This window comes from Apteryx rowi, unplaced genomic scaffold (genome assembly GCF_003343035.1).
Source record: "Apteryx rowi isolate R43461 unplaced genomic scaffold, aptRow1 scaffold_11, whole genome shotgun sequence".
NCBI classification, from domain to species: Eukaryota; Metazoa; Chordata; class Aves; order Apterygiformes; family Apterygidae; genus Apteryx; species Apteryx rowi.
The window spans coordinates 1,377,008-1,396,210 of record NW_020447308.1 but is presented as its reverse complement, the minus strand read 5'-3'; the positions used below and the strand labels follow the sequence as shown (position 1 = coordinate 1,396,210).

The window sequence follows — 19,203 nt, the reverse complement described above, 5'->3', positions numbered from 1 at the left end:
AGGTCACCTCTAAGCCACTGGGCTCTTTTTTGAGATAATATCTTCTCTGTTAAAGGAATTACTTATGTAACTGCCCTTCTCCACAGGGCAAGTCACCTTCTCTTTAAACAAGTGTAAATAGCTATAGTATCCCTAAAACTTTTTTTCCCCCTCTCTTGCCTGAACACATTTCAGTAATTCAGCAATGGCACAGACAATTTATGCTTTAACCATCTCAGTATGAAGGGAGCAAGATCTTGGGCAGTCTGCCATTAAATAATTCTGTTTTGGCAAACAAGGCACACCTTTTCCTTTTTCCTTTTTCCTTTTTCCTTTTTCCGCTTCCTTTTTCCTTTTTCCTTTTTCCGCTTTCTTTTCCGCTTCCTTTTCCGTTTCCTTCCCCTTCCTTTCAATTCAAGAGGAATAGGTTGTATTCAGGCAAGTGTCAGAGGGACTCATCTTTAAATTCTCATTTACTTCATTGCTGTTAGTGAGCAATATGAGATTGCATTCCGCTTGGGCCCTTTTGGACAGAAATTACCCAAACAGGGTTGCAGGTCAGAACGCAGGAATGGTGGCAGAGCCATATAGGAACCTGGTCATTTTTTAAAGTTTTCCTTATAAAGATGCTGTTTGCAAGTAAACATGAAAAAAGCAGGTCCTCACTAGTTTGCTAGTTAAAATTTCAAAATTGAGTTTATCTCCAGTTATTTTCCTTCCAGTAAATGTTTTTTTTTTTCCTTTTTAAGAGGGCTACTTTTACTGTTGTTTTCTTAGCCCAGTGAATATGACGTGGAAAGGGATTCAGTTCATCTGGGATCTGTTCTCAGCTCAGTTATTACCTGGCAGAGTGACCATGCGCAAGTCTTTTTGCTGTCTGTATTCCATCATCTTCCTCTGATAATAAGGAATAATTTTTTTCCTTTGTAAAGCATTGTGAACTCATCCATGAAAAGAGGGTGTGTGATCACCTGCATGAAGAGCATCTCTTTGCTTGTAATTGTAACAAATCTTCTCGTCATCTTTTTCCTTTCTTATTTTTCTTGTGTCAGGTTCTTGCGTGGTGGTTGAATTTTGTCCAGCAGTCTGTTCTTTCGGTTTTGTCCTTTTGTCAGATGTCTACATATTTTGGCTTTTCTATAAGCAGCTTAATCTGACTCTTTTTCAATGGCTAATATCTCCTCTGATTTAAGTATGATAACTTGGAAGGCTGATGTATTTCAAAATCCTGCTTAGCTATTGAAAGCTGGCCTATAATCACAGATTCTTGAAAGAACCAACTGCAGAGGCCTCTCCTGATTTTATGGGCATCTTTAGCAAGTAGAGAAATGGGACGTTCGAAGAATTTGCCTGGCTGATAAGGGAGACTGAAGATTGAAAAGCTCCAGAATAATTGTTTCTAAAAGGTAGAACACAGAGAATTTCAAGACATGCTTTATAAAAACATCTTCTTAGGATGCAGAAAAGAGAAGCTATGTCAGTGTTCATGTACACTTGGAAATTTTTTTGGACTAAGGGACAGGGAGAATTCTGGGAGAAATCCATATGGGGAAAGCCGCCTTCTGAAATAGGTGCACCTGCACATGCAGGAGTTATTCCATAGTAGCTGCGTGGGAAGGAAACCTTTGGGGAGTTACTTTTTATGTTCTTTCCTTCCTTTTGTAACACTCTAAAAATTCCTTCAGAGTAAAAACAAAACCAAAAAAACCCGGAGGAAGAATTTTATGGTCTCCATTGCGCTTTTCATTGCTAAGCCCGTTGATTTTCTCCACTTGCTAATACTTTTCAAGTCGTGAACATCCAAGTCGGTTTTGCATGTGCGTCTCCATGTGCACGCCCTTCATTCTTTAGTGGATACGATGACAAACCTTCAGTGATTCAGAGCATGCTCACTAGGTAGTTTACCAATGTTAGCCATACCGGTATTGCTTGTCAGTTTGAAGGAACAGCAATAAACCCTGTTTTCTGTGCCAAAGTGTTCCTGTATGTTATTAAAAGCCAAGTTATGAGTCTCACAAATGAATGAAACCCCAGCAGTTATGTGCCTTGGAGAGAGCGGTTATTCTCATCGAACTTTGAGATCAACACGGCATCACTAGGATGTGTCTTGGGTTGCTCACTTAATGTAGTTAATCATTGCTTTATCAAACGGTAACCATCTTTTAAAAAGTGATCCTAAAAGTAATGCTATAGGAATGCCAGAGGGAAGTTCCAGTCTGGTTTTTTGTGACTGCTGGGATGGGTTTTACTGGTTAATGAATGCAAACATGGTTTGCTTGCTGTGCCTGGGATTTAAGAGTTCAGGTGACTCCTCTTTCAGCTCCAATAATTTGGCATAAGAAGATAACTCAGAAATGTGTGAATGAAAAAATTCCTGCACGGTTCTGGGCTCCTTTTTTCTTTATTTTCCTGCTATTTTAGCAGGAACAAGAATGTGAAACCCCCTCTCCTCCAGTTTGAAGTGAGTGTATATAGGCATATGTTTGTGGTAAGTATACATTTATACTCCAGGTATACATTTGTAGTAAAATAATGCCATTTAGCATGCAGTATCCTGTAGTGCCTCACGAAGCTTTCTCCCCATTTCTCGGCAGGCACCCACCAGCAGAATGGGCAAAAGGGCGTTTTAGTAGCAAACCTTAAGAAAACACTGTGTAAAACTGACACTGAAGTATTTCGGTTATGCTGTCGTCCTGTAGATGAATGAATGAGATTTGTTTCGCAAGGTGTTATGTTCTCGCGTTGCATGTTCCCTCACTAATTCGCACAATACAATCGGCTTCCTAGCCGGTAACTAGTTTTGCCATTGTTACTTATGTGACTGTAATTGCGCTTTGAACTCGGCATGTTAGATCAGTCTGTTAGATTCTCTGATTGTAAATGCTTTCCCAGATGGGAGGGCATTGGGGTAGAGTCTCCTCTATCTGGTAAAACAGGAGCAGGCAGTATGTTGCTCTTGCATTCAGGTGATGCAGGCACAGCCGCAGCCTTCCCTGGTGTGGTAATCAAACGATGGCCTAAGGGGCCTTGATCACTTTGATTTAGCTAATAAAATCTCCCACACAGCATTTAACAACCTAAATCGCTACCTGCATTTTTTCTCCTTTTTGGCATTTAATCCGCTTTAACTACTCTTTTCAGGTGTATTTGGTAAGCCAGCTTGATCCCCGTGGATGGAACAAGGGGTAGATTTTGCCCCGGAACAGGAAATCTGCCCATGGAAAAGTGCAGGCAGGCTGCAAGGGGTTTGTCAGAGACTGGCTGATAGATTTGGGCTGCCTCTGCAGGCCTAAACACGGCCATCATTTACTTTTGGCACTCTGGTGTCTGCTTTCAAATATCTCACCGTAAGGCAGTTTACGGATAGTTTGATAAAGTCTGTCCTGGAGTGGTTTTGTTTAGATAGGGCTTGTTTCCCATATAGCCGCTAAGGTAAAAATGGAAAATTGTTTCCATCCACATGCTCTCAAAGGTGTTACCGGTGCCAGGGCGGGCGTTCGAAGCAGGGCCCTCCGGCTGGCTCGTCCCGTACCGCGCTCGGAGCCGGCCGCTGGCAGCCCCTGGTGACTCCCTCTCCCTCCCTCTCTTGCAGGAGCTGAGCGCTGCTTCCCACCCCGCTCCTCGCCGCGCGGCTCGGAAAGCCCTGAAGAACCCCTTGGAGCGCCTGCACTGCTTCATGCAGTTAAAGTAAGCTTAAGCATCTTGGCAGCTTTCTTGGGTATGCAGGTGATGGTTGAGGTGAGGGGGTTTGGGGGATCAGTTTACCAAGCTGGCCTGCCAATGATGAGAGGGGATGCTGGTATCAAAGTACACGTTAAAAGCAAATTTGGCGGCAAGTTATTTTCCCACAACATGTAATTTCTTTGTGGAGGAAGAAAAAAGAAAAAGACGCAGTTCTCCTACTGAAGAACGCCGCCCCTACAAAGCCCCTCTGAACTACCAGCTTTGCTCACACAGCATCTTGTGTGCCTCAGTTGCTCTTACCCCTTACATCAAGTATACGAGATGGTGCAAAATAACACTTTCAGCTTCAGCTCTTCTTCCCTATTATTTTCAGATACTATTTTCACGTCCCCAGGTTAGGCGGACAGACTGTTCAAAGACTGGCTGAGGGTTTCTTTGGGAGCTGGTGAGGATCAGAGCTCTTGTGTGTCGAGGTCCACAGACGTGTTTGCCCATGGATAACTGCTCCGGACCGGAGTTGTCTCGGGCACACTGGTGCCTGACATCCCTCTGAGCAGTGCGACTCCTGCGTCCGTACGGAGTTGCTGAGGCGTTGAGTCTCCTTGCCTTATTTTCCTGTTACAGCGGCTTGTCAGACTGTGGTGAACCCAATCAGGGAATGAGCTGACCTAAAAATAGCTTTCGTCTGGTTAGCTGCACAGCCCGCAAATGCAAAACAGAGCCATTGGCGGGGGGCTGAGAACTGTTAAGCCGGCGTTGTCATGGGGAGAGATGTCCGTGGACCTGTGGGCCTCGTCATTAATATCTTGTGTAGTTAATGCGGTGCTGTCGGTAGTCATCCTAGCTGTTCTGACTCATGGAGTTACACCCATTCTCTGCAAAAAGACTTGAATTTGCAAAAACTGTTAGCCTTCAGCGAACCGTGAGAGTCTTGCTTGGAAATGGGCACTCGCTGTATTTGAGCTCAGTCAAAAGAGGAAGGAAAACCACCTCAAACTGACTGTTCTCTCCTCCCACTGTGTCTAACCTGTTTACCTTCCGCCGTCTCACATTTTCCATGGTCTTGCCTAAGACGACTGGTGCATTGAAAACAGTATGTTTAACAATATTGGGTCTAAATCATTTGGCATTACTGAGCTCTAGCAACAGCTGGGTGGATTAATCATAAACTGCTGTTACTCTAGAGAGACAAGTATTTATTGTAATCATTTTGATTCCCTTTTGTTTTATGGGTGTGGGCAGAGGAATTATACCTATTTCCAAATCCAAACACCTCCACGAGAAGGAAATTAAGTCTCTGTTTGGCAGAACTGTGAATGAAAGCTACTTTATCGGGAAGGAATTCCTTTGAGGACGTGGCTGGCTGTGAGTTGGTATCTGAGTTCATCCTGAAACTTAGACGCCCGTTAGCTGAATGTACTTGGGCACGTTTAAAGGAGGAATGCTCCACTAGTTGTCATGTACGAAAAACAATTTGGGAAAAGAGAGTGGATCAGCTCTGAGCTGGTCTGACTGCGGATTTATGAGGGAAAAAATCTTGGCACCTTAAATGGATTTGAGCCTATCCATTTGCGGCTTGATTTGGCGTTAGGTTCTCAATTTGATGTTGATTTCTGGAGTGCAGTGAGCTTGGAGTGAGCGGTGCTCAGGAAAGCTCCAGAGCCTTCCTGCGGGTGACTCAGCCGGGGAATAACTGCTTCGTTGCATGGCAGTAACCAAGAAATCTCCAGAGCCCTGGTGCAGGCAAGGAGATGGTCTCACCTGACCTCCCGCCTGGGTAAGAGCATCTCTATCGCGTCTGATTTCTGGATGTGCCTCCACCTCTGAAGCTGCAAAAAGCTAAACTTGACTCTCGGAGCGGCAGTCGTTATTTTTCATACCCTTTCCTCTTTTTGCCTGCTGGTCTAGTATTTCCATAATTGTGCTTATAATGATGATCTTTTCATTCATGCAATGGTAACTGCTTAATGAAGTTTGAGTTAATGAACTCTGTAACATTTAAAATAGCTGCATAACTTGAAAAAGCAAATCGGTAATAAAGGGACGTATTTCCACTGCCCAAATTTAATCCTGCGTTATAACCTAATTGCACATAGTTGTCTGGTTTACGAACAGCTGCACAGTGTGGCCTCTCAGTTCTGCATAGCTGCTTGTCCGTGATCTTGGGTAATAAATGATTTACTGGGGAGGCTGGAACCTGTGGGCACTTAACCCATTCAGTTCCTGAGGGATCGGTCTGAAAGACCATTTTGTAAAGGTAGTTGACAGAAATGATTTCAGGGGTTCGGTAGGATGTCTCTTTGCAAAGCTTGCTTTGTTGGTTGTGGGCTACATAAAGAAAAGCTCCAACCCAGAAATTGGGGTAGTGGAACTGGGTAGAAACTGTGCTTATTTGGATTTTAATATCTGATTTGATGCATTATTAAGAAAAAAATTGAACTTTCTTTCATACTGTTTTCTATTGTCCATTTTATTTGGAGATGTGGTTCTCTCTGTTGCTGGTGGTTTCACTCCGTGCGGTGCATTCCCTGGATGCGGAGCATAATACCGTGTCCTAGGAACAGAGCTGGAACTCCACATTTTTCTCTCTGGTGACTCACTGCCAAATGACTCTGTTAGTGCAGCACTTGCTGGAAATGGGGGGAATAATGACATTTTTGAGACCGTCATGCCTCAGAAGGGGTGCTCCATGAACATGAGCATATTTTGTGACTGCCTAAATGAGGTATATTTTGGAGTATCTTTTCCTGTAGTTGTCCTGCGAAGTGAAAGAAAAGGCATACTGAACAAGAAACAGTTCTCAATTTTGCAGGGACAGATGCCTTCGTGCTGTACAATAGGAAGTGGAGTTCGCATTGGATCTCAAGTAGGAAAGCGAAAGTTTCTGCTTAAGGCTTCCTCTTCTGGCAGAAAGTCCCAACCATACTTTCCCTGATTATGTGCTCCATCTTTCAGGCCTAAGCAATCACCTGCGGAGCTGGAAAGTGGGAGCATTTGCAAAAGGGAGCCTAAAGGGAAAAGTGAGTCTCATGTGCTCTTTGAAGAGGAAAAGTGCATAAAAATGGTGGGTAGTGAAGTTCTTCTGTGACCAAAATGAGAGCGGAGGCATCTCTTGGATCTTGGTCTTGATGCCAGTTTTTCCAACTCTGCGTGTGGCTTTAGCAGTTAAGGTTGATGCATGTGCTCATTAAAATATGCATCGGATAACTACCTAGTTTGCACGTACTGGGAAATATTTAATAATATTTGTCAGCATAAATACGTGCATGCTGCTTTGGGCCTCATGAATCGCTTTCTACTGCAGGCCTACATTTTGGGGAGTGCAATACAATGGCTGTGGCTGTTCTCTGGTGGAGCACAGAGAGAAAGGGTTTCTTTTTATAGCTCATTTTTGGAGCTTTGGGTTTTTTTCTCATTTGCTGTGAACCATACAGAGTAGTAAAACCATTTTTGCTGAATGCACTTTAAAACAGCACCCCACTGCAAGTCAGGAGAGGAATGGGGTGGAGAACGTGTTAGATTCAAGCCAGGTATTATAGTCCGAGTTGCTGGAATCGGTACCTGAAAGAACATTTGCTCTCTCACTGCGTGTGTAAGACTTTGCAGGCCCCTCAGTGTTAGTGACAGCTATCCATGGTCTTTGACCTTTTTTACACTTGGGGCAAAATACTCCTCAAGTCCTCTTCCCTTCCTGCCGTTTCCCTCTGATTCTGTGCATTCAGAGCCTATATATATATATATATGCATATATAATGCATCTCAGTTTTCAAAAGTAGCTAGCAACTTTCTTGAGGCTTCTATTGCTGACTGCCTGCACTTTGGGATGAACCCCATTTCTGCAGAAAGGTTTTGTTTTACTTGTCCTTTGAAAATCGGGGCTTTTCAGGAAGTTTCTCGTTAAGCACCCAAAGCTGATAATTGCTCTTACAAATGTAAGGTGGGTATCTTCGAGGACTTCCCTAGAATCTGCTGCCAAAATGCATATTCTAACTGCAAAGTGTATGGAAGGGTATAAACTGCATTTTACTCCTTTGAAGAGGCATCTAGAATGTCTGCTGAGGCTTTCTGGAAGTTAATATTTGAGCCTGAGATTAATGTCTTATGCATACGTGAAACAGCTGCCTCAGAACCTGTTGGAGGACTTAATTTGAGTATAAACATATGTGCGCTTTTGCGTACATGCTGCACTTTAATTCAAGTCGACTGTTAGTTCTTAACTTTATTAGGATGTAGCTACTTGAACTGAAGACGTGGCCTGCGATTTTTATTTCATTAAAACAGCATGATAGCTACTTCTGAAATGTTGTTTGGCTTTTACAAATTAGCATCTTAAATGCTGTTTGCTGTTAGTAATATTTTAAAGCAAAAATTGGCAAATGAGGGCAGGGTCATATCTTACTGCAGGGGAATTGGTTGATAGTACATATGAGTTTTACAATGTAAAATTGATCCTACTGTGCTGGTGACTCTTGCACATTTACAAAAGGCTGGTCTTTATGCTGCACAAATAGATTCCGGACACAGGAAAGAGGCTTATGAGAAGAGGATGAGATCAGTCTGTATAATTAGAGCTGGCTAATAATCCTTTTACTCTCTTTGGCTTCAACTTTTACAGTATCTTTATTTGATATTGGGCATGTGGACTGTAGAGTGATAACTGCTATGATTTGAGGTTTGTTTTTTAACATATATAAAAGGTGATCTGTTTCTAGGATTTGGGTAGGAATTAATCCATTAAATGATCTCTGACAATTTTGAGATTGGAATGTTACAAAAGAAGAAATTTAGTCATGAGACTGAGGGTGTTTGGCTAGATGGTCACCCTTTGAACAAGAAGGTGACAGAACCAGGTAAGGGAGTTTGTATAGCACTGAAAAGGTTTAGGCTGCGGGTTTTTTGAATGGGTGTCTATATATACATATAATTTCATTTTATGTTGTTTCAGCACTTTGAGGAAGATAACTGGAAAATTTAGGGAATGGAAGTCAAATCACTTGGAAGCTGGTTGGAGCATGGGTAACCCGAAACCAGCTGGTTCCCAGCAGTCGCGCCGCGACGGGGGCTCGTATGAGCAGTCCCAGGGAGCTAGACCGAGTTTTGGTCTATTAACAAAGCTCTTTCAGTTCCTGCTACCAGGAAGCTGAACTGCATTAAGCAAAGTAAGTTAATCTATATCCAGAGCATTTTATTAAATCATCAGTCAATTAAATCAGTGACGCTCTGTTAGCCTTGATTCCGGATAGGCTCCCTGCCCTGCTGGTGTGGTGTAACAAGCCAGTTAGCAAGCTGTTGCTGTAGCAACTCCTCAACTTCTGCCTGTTGCGCTGTCGCATGTGAAGGACACAGAATCAGAATCACAGAATCACTGAGGTTGGAAGGGACCTCTGGAGATCATCTAGTCCAACCCCCCTGCTCAAGCAGGGTCACCTAGAGCACATTGCACAGGATTGCATCCAGGCGCATTTTGAATATCTCCAGAGAAGGAGACTCCACCACCTCTCGGGGCAACCTGTTCCAGTGCTCTGTCACCCTCACAGTGAAAAAGTTTTTCCTCATGTTAAGATGGAGGTGTCTGTGTTTCAGTTTGTGCCCATTGCCTCGCGTCCTGTCGCTCGGCACCACTGAAAAGAGTCTGGCCCCATCCTCTCGACACCCTCCCTTCAGATACTTGTACACATTGATAAGATCTCCTCTCAGCCTTCTCTTCTCCAAGCTAAACAGGCCCAGCTCTCTCAGCCTTTCCTCATAAGAGAGATGCTCCAGTCCCCTAATCATCTTTGTGGCCCTTCGCTGGACTTGCTCCAGTAGTGCCACATCCCTCTTGTACTGGGGAGCCCAGAACTGGACGCAGTACTCCAGATGTGGCCTCACCAGGGCTGAGTAGAGGGGGAGAATCACCTCCCTCGACCTGCTGGCAACACTCTTTCTGATGCAGCCCAGGATACCATTGGCCTTCTTGGCCACAAGGGCACATTGCTGCCTCATACTTAACTTGGTGTCCACCAGCACTCCCAGGTCCTTCTCAGCAGAGCTGCTTTCCAGCAGGTCATCCCCCAACCTGTACTGCTGCATGGGGTTATTCCTCCCCAGGTGCAGGACCCTGCACTTCCCTTTGTTGAATTTCATGAGGTTCCTCTCCGCCCACCTCTCCAGCCTGTCCAAGTCTCTTTGAATGGCAGCACAGCCCTCTGGCGTATCGGCCACTCCTCCCAGTTTTGTATCATCAGCAAACTTGCTGAGGGTGCACTCTGTGCCTTCATCCAGGTCATTGATGAAGAAGTTGAACAAGACTGGACCCAGGACTGACCCCTGGGGGACACCGCTAGCTACAGGCCTCCAACTAGACTCTGTGCCACTGAGCACAACTCTCTGAGCTCTGCCATTCAGCCAGTTCTCAATCCACCTCACTGTCCACTCATCTAACCCACACTTCCTGAGCTTGTCTATGAGGATGCTATGGGAGACAGTGTCAAAAGCCTTGCTGAAGTCTAGGTAGACAACATCCACTGCTCTCCCCTCATCTACCCAGCCAGTCATTCCATCATAGAAGGCTATCAGATTGGTTAGGCATGATTTCCCCTTGGTGAAGCCATGCTGACTACTCCTGATCACCTTCTTTTCCTCCACATGCGTGGAGATGGCTTCCAGGATGAGCTGCTCCATCACCTTTCCAGGGATGGAGGTGAGGCTGACTGGCCTGTAGTTGCCTGGGTCCTCCTTCTTGCCCTTTTTAAAGACTGGGGTGACATTGGCTTTCTTCCAGTCCTCGGGCACCTCTCCTGTTCTCCATGACCTTTCAAAGATGATGGAGAGTGGCTTAGCAATAATGTCCGCCAGCTCCCTCAGCACTCGTGGGTGCATCCCATCAGGGCCCATGGATTTGTGGGTGTCAAGTTTGCTTAAATGATCTCTAACCCACTCCTCCTCCACCAAGGGAAAGGACCGAGGTTTCCAACAATGTTCAAAAAAGAAAGGATTTTAGGTCATTTTTGAAGTTAACTTTTTTTTTTTCTCCAATCTTTTGCCAGGGGAGAAGGTTGTCAAAATTCATTTCTTTTTCTTACCATTAAAGCAATGTGCGTGTGTCTGATTTTCCAGAAGGGTAACTTGCTGGGTTTCCCCTGGCCCTTTGGAGGCAAGTGCTGGTAGAGCTGAGCCCATGCAGAACACATTTAAACCTCCTTTCCATCAGCTGCAGCCAAGAGAAACTCTGTGGTGTTTGTAATTGAATGGCAGCATATGGTTTTGTTTGCAGACAGGACGCAGCTGGGAGGCAAGCATCACCTGTGGCAATGCTGCGTGAGGGATTTGGGTTTTCTTTTTTTTGAGCAATCAGTTTAGTGACAAAACATCGACTTCAGCAAATTACCTAAATTCAGATGATTATGCCCAACTATCTGGGATTTTTTGAGTTCTAAGCTCAGCTGTGATAGTGTGCACAGTGCTGCAACCTGCAGATACCTTGTTTGCTGCCATGCTTTTGCAGTGTGGTTTCTCATTTCCTCACCTCCCTCTCATCTCCATGGTTGATGGCTTTTGCTGGTGGTGTCACTGTCCTATGTGTTTGCAAAATAAACTTTGAATGGGTTGCTCTTCCGAATTCCTTCATCCTCACAATTTCTGACCAGATATGCAAAATTATGCATCAGTTTTGCTATGGGGAAAGTCCTACGCAGTTAGTTGTATGATGTCTGGAAGCATATATGTTGATCTTCTGTCTTGAAGTTTATTCTAGTTACTATAACTACAGCTGTTCTATTTATACAAGTTCCTCCATGCACGTAGTTGAAGAACTGGATTATTGGCTTATTTCTTCTGCCTAAATTGAATGGATATAGGTTTTGCTCTGATTTTTTTTTTTTTTAAAGTCTCCTTTCACATGGATTTCAAGGAGAGGGCATTAATACATAGATTAGAAAGCTTGTTCATAATGTGAAAGATGATTTCTGGTGTTTATTCAATACGAATGAAACTTTCAGGACAAAGCGTTTGAACAAAACTGTTCATTGTCTTGATCTTTCACCCAACACTGTAGAGCAGGAGTAAATTATTGCCGATCTGAACTCTGTAGAAAGATAACCAGGAATAAAACCAAACAAGAAAATATAAGTAATATAAACAAATTCCATGTCACTATTTCTTTCCATTTTCAGACTTTTTGCTACAAGTAACAAAAAAAAAAATCAAAACCTCAAACCAAAACAAGAAGGGCCTTGTTTCAAATAGCAATTGGTTTACAATGAAAAAAACAGGAGACTGGTGATGAGGAACACAACCCAGTAATGTCATATACCACTCTCAGAAAAGGGGAATGTTCCAGTTTAGTAATTCCCTTGACACTAAGGGCTATTTGGGAAAACAATAAATTTATAAAAGAAGTTGCTATTTTAGCTCTCCTTGCATGAAATTCAAGGATCCAGAAGGAATTAATCTGCATATTGCCAGTTTGTCTTTTCTTTGGTACCTACACTCTTATTGTTTTCTCCTATCATTGTTTATCTTCTGTAGTCTAGAACATGAACACTTTAGGGCCTGAAACAAATCCTCCCGACATTTCTAAAGCACTTCATAAATTAACATTTTATAAAAGCATAGTGTGTGGAAGTGCCCTTCAAGACACTGCTCTGCTGAATGAGAAATTGTTTTTGGAAGCTTGATTTTATTTTTGTAATGTGGCAATGTAAAATGAAATCATGCAACCTAGTTGAATTGGGTGGAAGCGTGCTCCTGCTTGATAGATTTCTGAATACATCTAAGGATGCAGGCAGACATCCAGTGCCCATTTCTTTCAATGAAAGGGCTGCCAGTGATGTCAGCAAATACTGACTGGATCCAAATGGGTTCAGATATATGTTCAATTTAATCCCTGGATTTGTTTAAACTCTTTTAAGGCTTATGGGTTGTTTGTGTAAAGAATGAGAATTTGAGGACTCATAAGGCATGTTAAAGAAGGCTACCCTACCAGGTGTATACCTATTGGTACTGTTACGAAGTGAAAGAAAGTCTGGGTTTGGCTCACTCTCTGATGGGTAGTCTGTATACGTAGGGCTTCTCTAATTCCGATGGGATAGAAGTGGTTTGTGCTGCCTGGCAGTGTTACTCCAGTCTTGCAGTCGCAAAGTTTAGCCCCTCTAAGGCTGATCCAGCAGTCTCCCTCACGCCAGCACTGTTACAGACTGGCTTTATGTGAAGTCAATTCTGTTACAATTTGGAAAAAAAAATCCTTTGACTTTAAGCCTTGTGGTGTTGTGATGTTGTGCTCCTTATCACTGGAAAGTCCTCCTACTTTCTCTGCATTTCTGCTTATCTGTTCAAACGCTTTCCATGAGATCTGTACCTCCATCAGATGCCTTGTGTGTTTTTTGGCTGTCCTTTCCTGACCACAAGCACAAGCTCCGTATGGCTAAGCCTGCGTTTGGTGCAGCTGGGCGTGCATGGTTAAAGCTTTGCAAATACAGATCACTGTTTCTGAAATCAAATGCTAGAATAAAAAAGTATTGAGATTCAGGTAAGACTCAGCAAAGCTTAAACTTGAGCTATATCTAAAACTGAAGCTTGTCTATAAAAGCTTAAAACTGAACTTGAAAAGCTGAAAAACTTGGAAACTTAAAACTGAGGTATATCTAGCCATGTGCATAGCGCATAAGGCCTGGGCGAGGGAGAGGGTAGGTATGCTTTCACAGGCGCACCCGCTGCTTTAAATGCCTCTGGTCCTCCCACTTCTTGCAGCTCTGGTAGGCTCTTGGAGGCGAGAGTGGTCGTTCTTGTTTCTGCCTGTCCTGTAGCTCTCCTTTTCTACGAAAAAAACAACCGGTCTCTGAAGAGACTACTTTGAGGGTAAGATCTTGAGACCTTGTATACCACACAGCTTCGTGGATCCAAGCGGTGGTTAGTGGCTGCTGTGAAAGTGTTAGTGGATGCAGAAGCTGGCTGATGAACCAGCCATTCACGTAAAGTTTACTGTCTGAAGGAGTAAGTCTGAATGAGGCACGGCTGGAAACTCTACAAGCCATTTTGGCAGCTCTTAGCTACATCCCGTATGAAGACCTTTATCATCATTGCCCATCGTGCATGGGCTGGGTTGATCTGGAAGGCCATTGGCCTCATGTTCAGATTCGTCCTTAAGATATGCTTTGTCTGGGATGCCTATAAGAAGTAAGCCAACTAATTAAGGTTAAATTAAATGGTAGCTGGGAATAGTGGATGGAGTGGATTTATTACTTAGACATGTTTGTATCCTTGTTTGTAGACTCTTCAGGGCAGAAGCTTTGTTTGCATAGACATTTTTGCAGCATGTAACCAATGGAGCCCTAATCCTGGCTGAGGGTTTGGGAACCACAGCAAAGCAAATAAAATATATTTTTTTTCCTGTCAGATGTTACTATATCCAAAGAAATCAAGCACAGTAGTTTGTCCCCTTCCATGAAATTTTGTGTAAAATAACACTCAGGTTCTCTAGAAGAGACTTTAATAACACTCACTGTGTTAATTCTTTAATGCTTGAGAGAGCAGAAAGCTATTCTGTTGTGCGAAGGCTTCAGATAGTTTCCAATTTTACTGACCTATGCAGATCTTCATAATGTCTAAAAACACTGTTACTTTTAAGAGCTTGAACATGGACTGTTTTTTCATGTCCTATTTTCAAATTTGCAAAGACAAGGGATTTCAGTGTGTTATCTTAAGGGGGGAAAAGAAAAACTAATAGAATTCCAGAGACATTGTAAGGTAAGTGTCTGGATTGCTGTAAAGCATGTGATAAACCTCCCAGGCATTGAAATTCAAAAGATTCAGCTATTTGCAAGAAATAATTTGAATATTTTAGTTCGGGCAACTGCTGCTGAAAAGAAGAACTGTACAGCTGGAGACTTCCAAATATGCCTATAGGTATTTGTTACACGTAGGAAAAAAGTATGAATTTGTGTCAGCTGAATTCATTTTGTTCACTTTCTGTAAATGTTCCAACAAATGGATTTACAGAGAAGACCATCCTTCCTTTTGTTAACATTAGAGATCCTCGCTTACATTTGCAGTGCAAAACGGTAGACTTGGAGGACCTGCAGTGGCTGTTAAACCGGCTGGCACAGATGACACTGTAACAAGATTGTTTGTCCAGAATGTTTTGCTCTCCAGAATTTATTCAATCTGTAAAACAAAAATCATGCCGTACGTGACAGGTACACAATGGAAGTCTGTTTTCTCCAGTTAGTTTTTAATAAGACAATCTTATGGTATTTAGCTGAGTAGATGTCAAGTGGTGCCGGAGATGTATATGGAATGGTGTTGATAAAATACTTTGCTCACAGCAATTTGAACTATGCCCGCTGGTGCACCCACATAGTGTGCAGCTATGTTCTTGTCCTGAAACTTGCAACATTAGAAGACTGCAGCATTTTTGTTTCTATTTAATTTCCCTACTCAGTGCAATACTGTTGGTAGAAGTGACTTGGCCTTTTGTTTCCAGTACTTAAACTCTCTTTCCCTGCTTCTTTCCTTTCAAGTCTCCCATGGATTCAGAGGGGAGGGGGAAGGGAGGTGGTTATATGCTGAAAAAGGCATTTTTGGTGAATATAGAATCTCTGTGAATGCAGTGCCTTTGCAGTGAATACAGAATCTCCACCCAAATCAGTTTTGCAGTTTTTAGCACTGATAAAAGCTTATTTGTGATGAGGGTCGAAGCTGATCCTGCTGCTGACCTTAAGCAGCGCACGCTTGACCTCGCCTGGGTTAGCCCGCGTGAGATGTCGTGCGTGTTAAGCCAATCTGTTCTGTGTGATTTTTTTATTAAAAGTTTAATTCTTTTGTGGGGTGATGGGAAGATAAGTGCCAGACTCTCACTCAGTAAGGTTGTTTGGAGGAAGAGAAGATAGGGCTGCTCGTTTGCTGGAGTGAGCTGGTCTTTGGGAGGAGAAGGTGCTACTTCCACCGTGGTAGGTAGGAAAGCAGAGGAATGTGCTCCTGAAAAGAAGAACTGTACATCTGGAGACCTCCAAATATGCCCATAGATATTTGTACCCGTAGGAAAAAAGTGAGAATTTGTGTCAGCTGAATTCATTTCTTGGCTTCCCAGCATGGCCGGGCTGTGAAGGGCCGCTAGGTGAGCCATGGGACTGTGTCCACGCGGTCCGGTGAGGGAGGCTGGAGACTGATCCGGAGCAGACCCGTCCCGGACGCCCCCGACATTGACAGCCTGCTCACAGAGCAGAGCCAGTCTGATGGCAACCTGAGGGTACCTATGGGTTGGCTTCTTGGCTGGACGGAAGCCGGGCCGGGTTGCTAGGAGCCGTCTCCATGACAGCAGCACTCTGAGGGAGCGCACCGCCAGGAGCGGTGGCCATCGCGCACCGTCTCTCCTGGCAGCTGCGGTGCGGCGGAGCCGCCTCTCGCTCTGACATGGGCAACTGCTTGTCTGAGCTCGGCGCTGCGGATTCGCGGCCTTTCTCAGGAGCCCGCCTTCAGACCAACTTCGTTGCCTGCTCCTTCCAATGCCGTGACAAATCGCGTCTGCGGAGGAAACTGAGCTTCCAGGTTGGCTGTGACTGGCATTGCTGTCTTGTTTTGATCTTGGTAAGTGGGCTTTTAGATTAAATACGTGCCACAGTTGTCTCTTTTAGAATACGTCAGTGTGTTCTCTGCAGGGTACGTGTGTGCCCTGCGTGCATAAAATCAGCTTCTCTGTTAGGTTTTTGGGTTTTTTTTCCCCTAGAATTCAGGTGTGGAGCTCTTACATATACTCTTTGCCTTCTCTGCCTTGTCTGTGAAGACACAGAAGGTAGAATAGATGTGATTTTTCTCTCTTTCTTTGCAACCTAAACCCCAGGAAGCTGAAGACCTCAAAACAAGCATGGAGATGGGATCTGTATTTGTGTGTTCTTGTTAGTTTGGCCTCCAAAGCAGTTCACATACTATCCAGATCCTGGTCTTGCAGTGCAAGGGCTGGGTAGTCCCTCCACGATCTGCATTATCTGAGAGAGCAGGTCTTGTACTACCAGTCCAAACATCTAGAATTTCTTTTCTGGGGCTCAGATGCTGAGCAGGAATTGACCTGAAGGATGTACTTCTCTCTTTAATCCTGATGTGGGAGATGCAATGGTTTAGAAATTTTTTAGCTTTCAATATCAAAGAGCCTTGGTTTTGGGGGGGGGGGGTTGTTTTTTTTTGTTTGTTTGTTTTTAAACACTCAAAGTAGTCCAGCTTGTTCACTGATTATATTAGAGTCATTATGAGTCTAGGTTCGATAACGACCGGTGTGGTCTTGCTTTTGTTTTCACTTCCCTTACTGTATTGAAAATTTTCAGAGGCTGCCATCTGCCTACCTGCTGGTTGGAGAAAATTATTGGTCTAGAAACCTGAATTCATCTTTTGTTGACCCAAAGTACTCATTCAGACTTATTTGTCACTCAGTTTTTATCGTACTTTTTTGCCAAAGGGCTTTCTAACAAGACAGAATAGAATATCTTCCAAACTTGCCTTTTTCCTTGCAAACAGGAGAGAACAGAGTTACCCAAAGCAGTTTTAAACACCATCCCCTCCTTTCCTGTTCTGCACACCCCCAAAAGGTCATCTCCTCTTTCCCGTTTCTCTCTCTACTCAGCTGCTATCAGGCACCTGCTGGAAAGGTGATAGATTAGTACAAAATTGTCTGCATTTCTTCTGAGTGGTGGAGATCAGAGGATGCAATCTCACATTAATACTTGAATCACAGAAACCAAATGCTCAGTTGATGGGGTACCCTTCTGCTGCTGCTATTTTGCATGGAGCTTTGCTACCTTCAGTGCAGCTGTCTGCTTAAGCTTGACTATGTGGGAAAGCTTCTTCTGCTGGTTTACACCACTGCTCTTAAGAGGAAGAATTATCGCTCAAATTGTCTACTCCATAAAAAGGTCTGCTAAAAAACTTCCTCAAAGGAGATTGGATGGTGATTGGGACTTAGAGCTAAAATGGCTGGAGTGTGTGTGCACGATATGTAATGAAACTTCTCACTTCAGATAAGCCTGACAGAGTAGACCTTGGGATGGAGCACATGAACCGTGGTTCCTCCCTTTTTATAAAGGTGGGATCAGTGCTAGTGACAGATGCTAGTACGGCAGCTTGCAGAAGAGCCTCTAAAGAGGGAGGGGATTCACAGCTGATCGGTGCATGGTATTGCAACCTGAGTGTCCAAGACAACAGGATATATTTTGGTGTCAGACAGGTCCCGTCATGGCTTTGCTGAAAAAGAGTAGGCTAAAGCATCTATGAAACAATCAAAAAGAAAGGAAAGAAAAGGTCTAGCTTAGATACCTGAGTCCTTCTGTCAACACCTCTCCTGCATTGCAGACCTACACCGGTGGGGAATAAATTGGAACACACTAAATTCTGCTTTTTGCTTTTTTTTTTTTTCTTTTTCTTTTTGCAGGCGTCCTGGCATTAGGCGCATGCCCCAGGCTTGCATTTAGGGTTTTCCTGATTATTTCATAAGGCTTTGGGTTGGATTTTTTGGAAGCGTTGACTGGATGACTGGGTAGAGCAAACAAACTGGAGCAGGACGGATGAGGTAGTGGTGAGAATACTGTATTTAGCGTGATAAGCTGGCTGATACCCTATGGATTTGTCTAAGCAAAGCAAACAGCTGTGAAATCTAGGTGTGACCTTGCTGAGTATGTGTGTTTGGTACTTTAGTGTTTTGAGTAAATGTAGATGTAATTCAGTCTCAGATCACAGAAGCTAGTTTTGAAATGACAAGAGTGACAATAAAACACCTGTGAACCTGAATAGGAAAGAGGTAAAGATGTTAATTAATGAAGGGAGGAGAAATATATTTTAGTGCATTAGGATAACTTCCTTTCCTCTGAGCAAAGTTCTGAGAAACTGAAATAGCTGATGAAAATTCAATAAAACCAATTATTTGGGAATGGAGAGAAACTTGAAGAGTAGAATATATTTATTACCTGTGGTGTCCTGGACAAATACAAACCTGTCATGTTCTGTTTTCCTGATTTTTTTTTCATTTGACATCCTTTAACTTGCACTTGTCTTTACAGAAGGACAGTTGTAATATTGCTAGTGTAGAGTGATGACTGAATTGTAGGGAAAAGAAGTAATTCCAATAGCACATATAAATACAAAATTGTAGGTTGTCTTTGAAGGTGTATAATGTAGTATCTTTTATCAGCAAAAGGAAAAGTTCTTCTTGTACTTGTCAAGACTTGAAAAGAAATGGTGAAAAAATAATGTTTAAGCATTCTTATCTAAGACAGCTGTTTTGCTTCTATGCTGCAATATTAATTTTATCATATCACCCAAATACTACCAAGTTGCTGAGTCAGATTTCGGGACTTAATTCTGCTTCAGGAGGGAATTGGTCCATTGGAATGAGACTTCTTTTGTAAAAATACAGATGTGAGGTGGGCTTAAACTTTTTTTTTTTTTTTTTTTTTAATTCTGGTTTACTCTGATCTTTGTAAGATATAGCAAAAGCTCCCAGCTAGATAACATTTTGGTTCCCCTGTTCAAGATGCCCAGGTTCAGAATGGGAGAGGGAGGCTCAAGTACCTTATAATG

At 43.2% G+C, this 19,203-nt stretch overlaps 1 protein-coding gene across 5 annotated transcripts in view; it reads left to right on the top strand.

Annotated features, from left to right (window-relative positions):
* Positions 1-19,203, top strand: part of AKAP13 (A-kinase anchoring protein 13) — a 212,700-nt gene that overhangs the window by 29,456 nt on the left and 164,041 nt on the right. For all 5 annotated transcript variants that reach the window (XM_026074447.1, XM_026074429.1, XM_026074418.1 and 2 more), the window contains exon 2: positions 3,572-3,666. The gene's annotated coding sequence lies outside the window, so the exon portion shown is untranslated. The remainder of the gene's footprint in view (positions 1-3,571; positions 3,667-19,203) is intronic.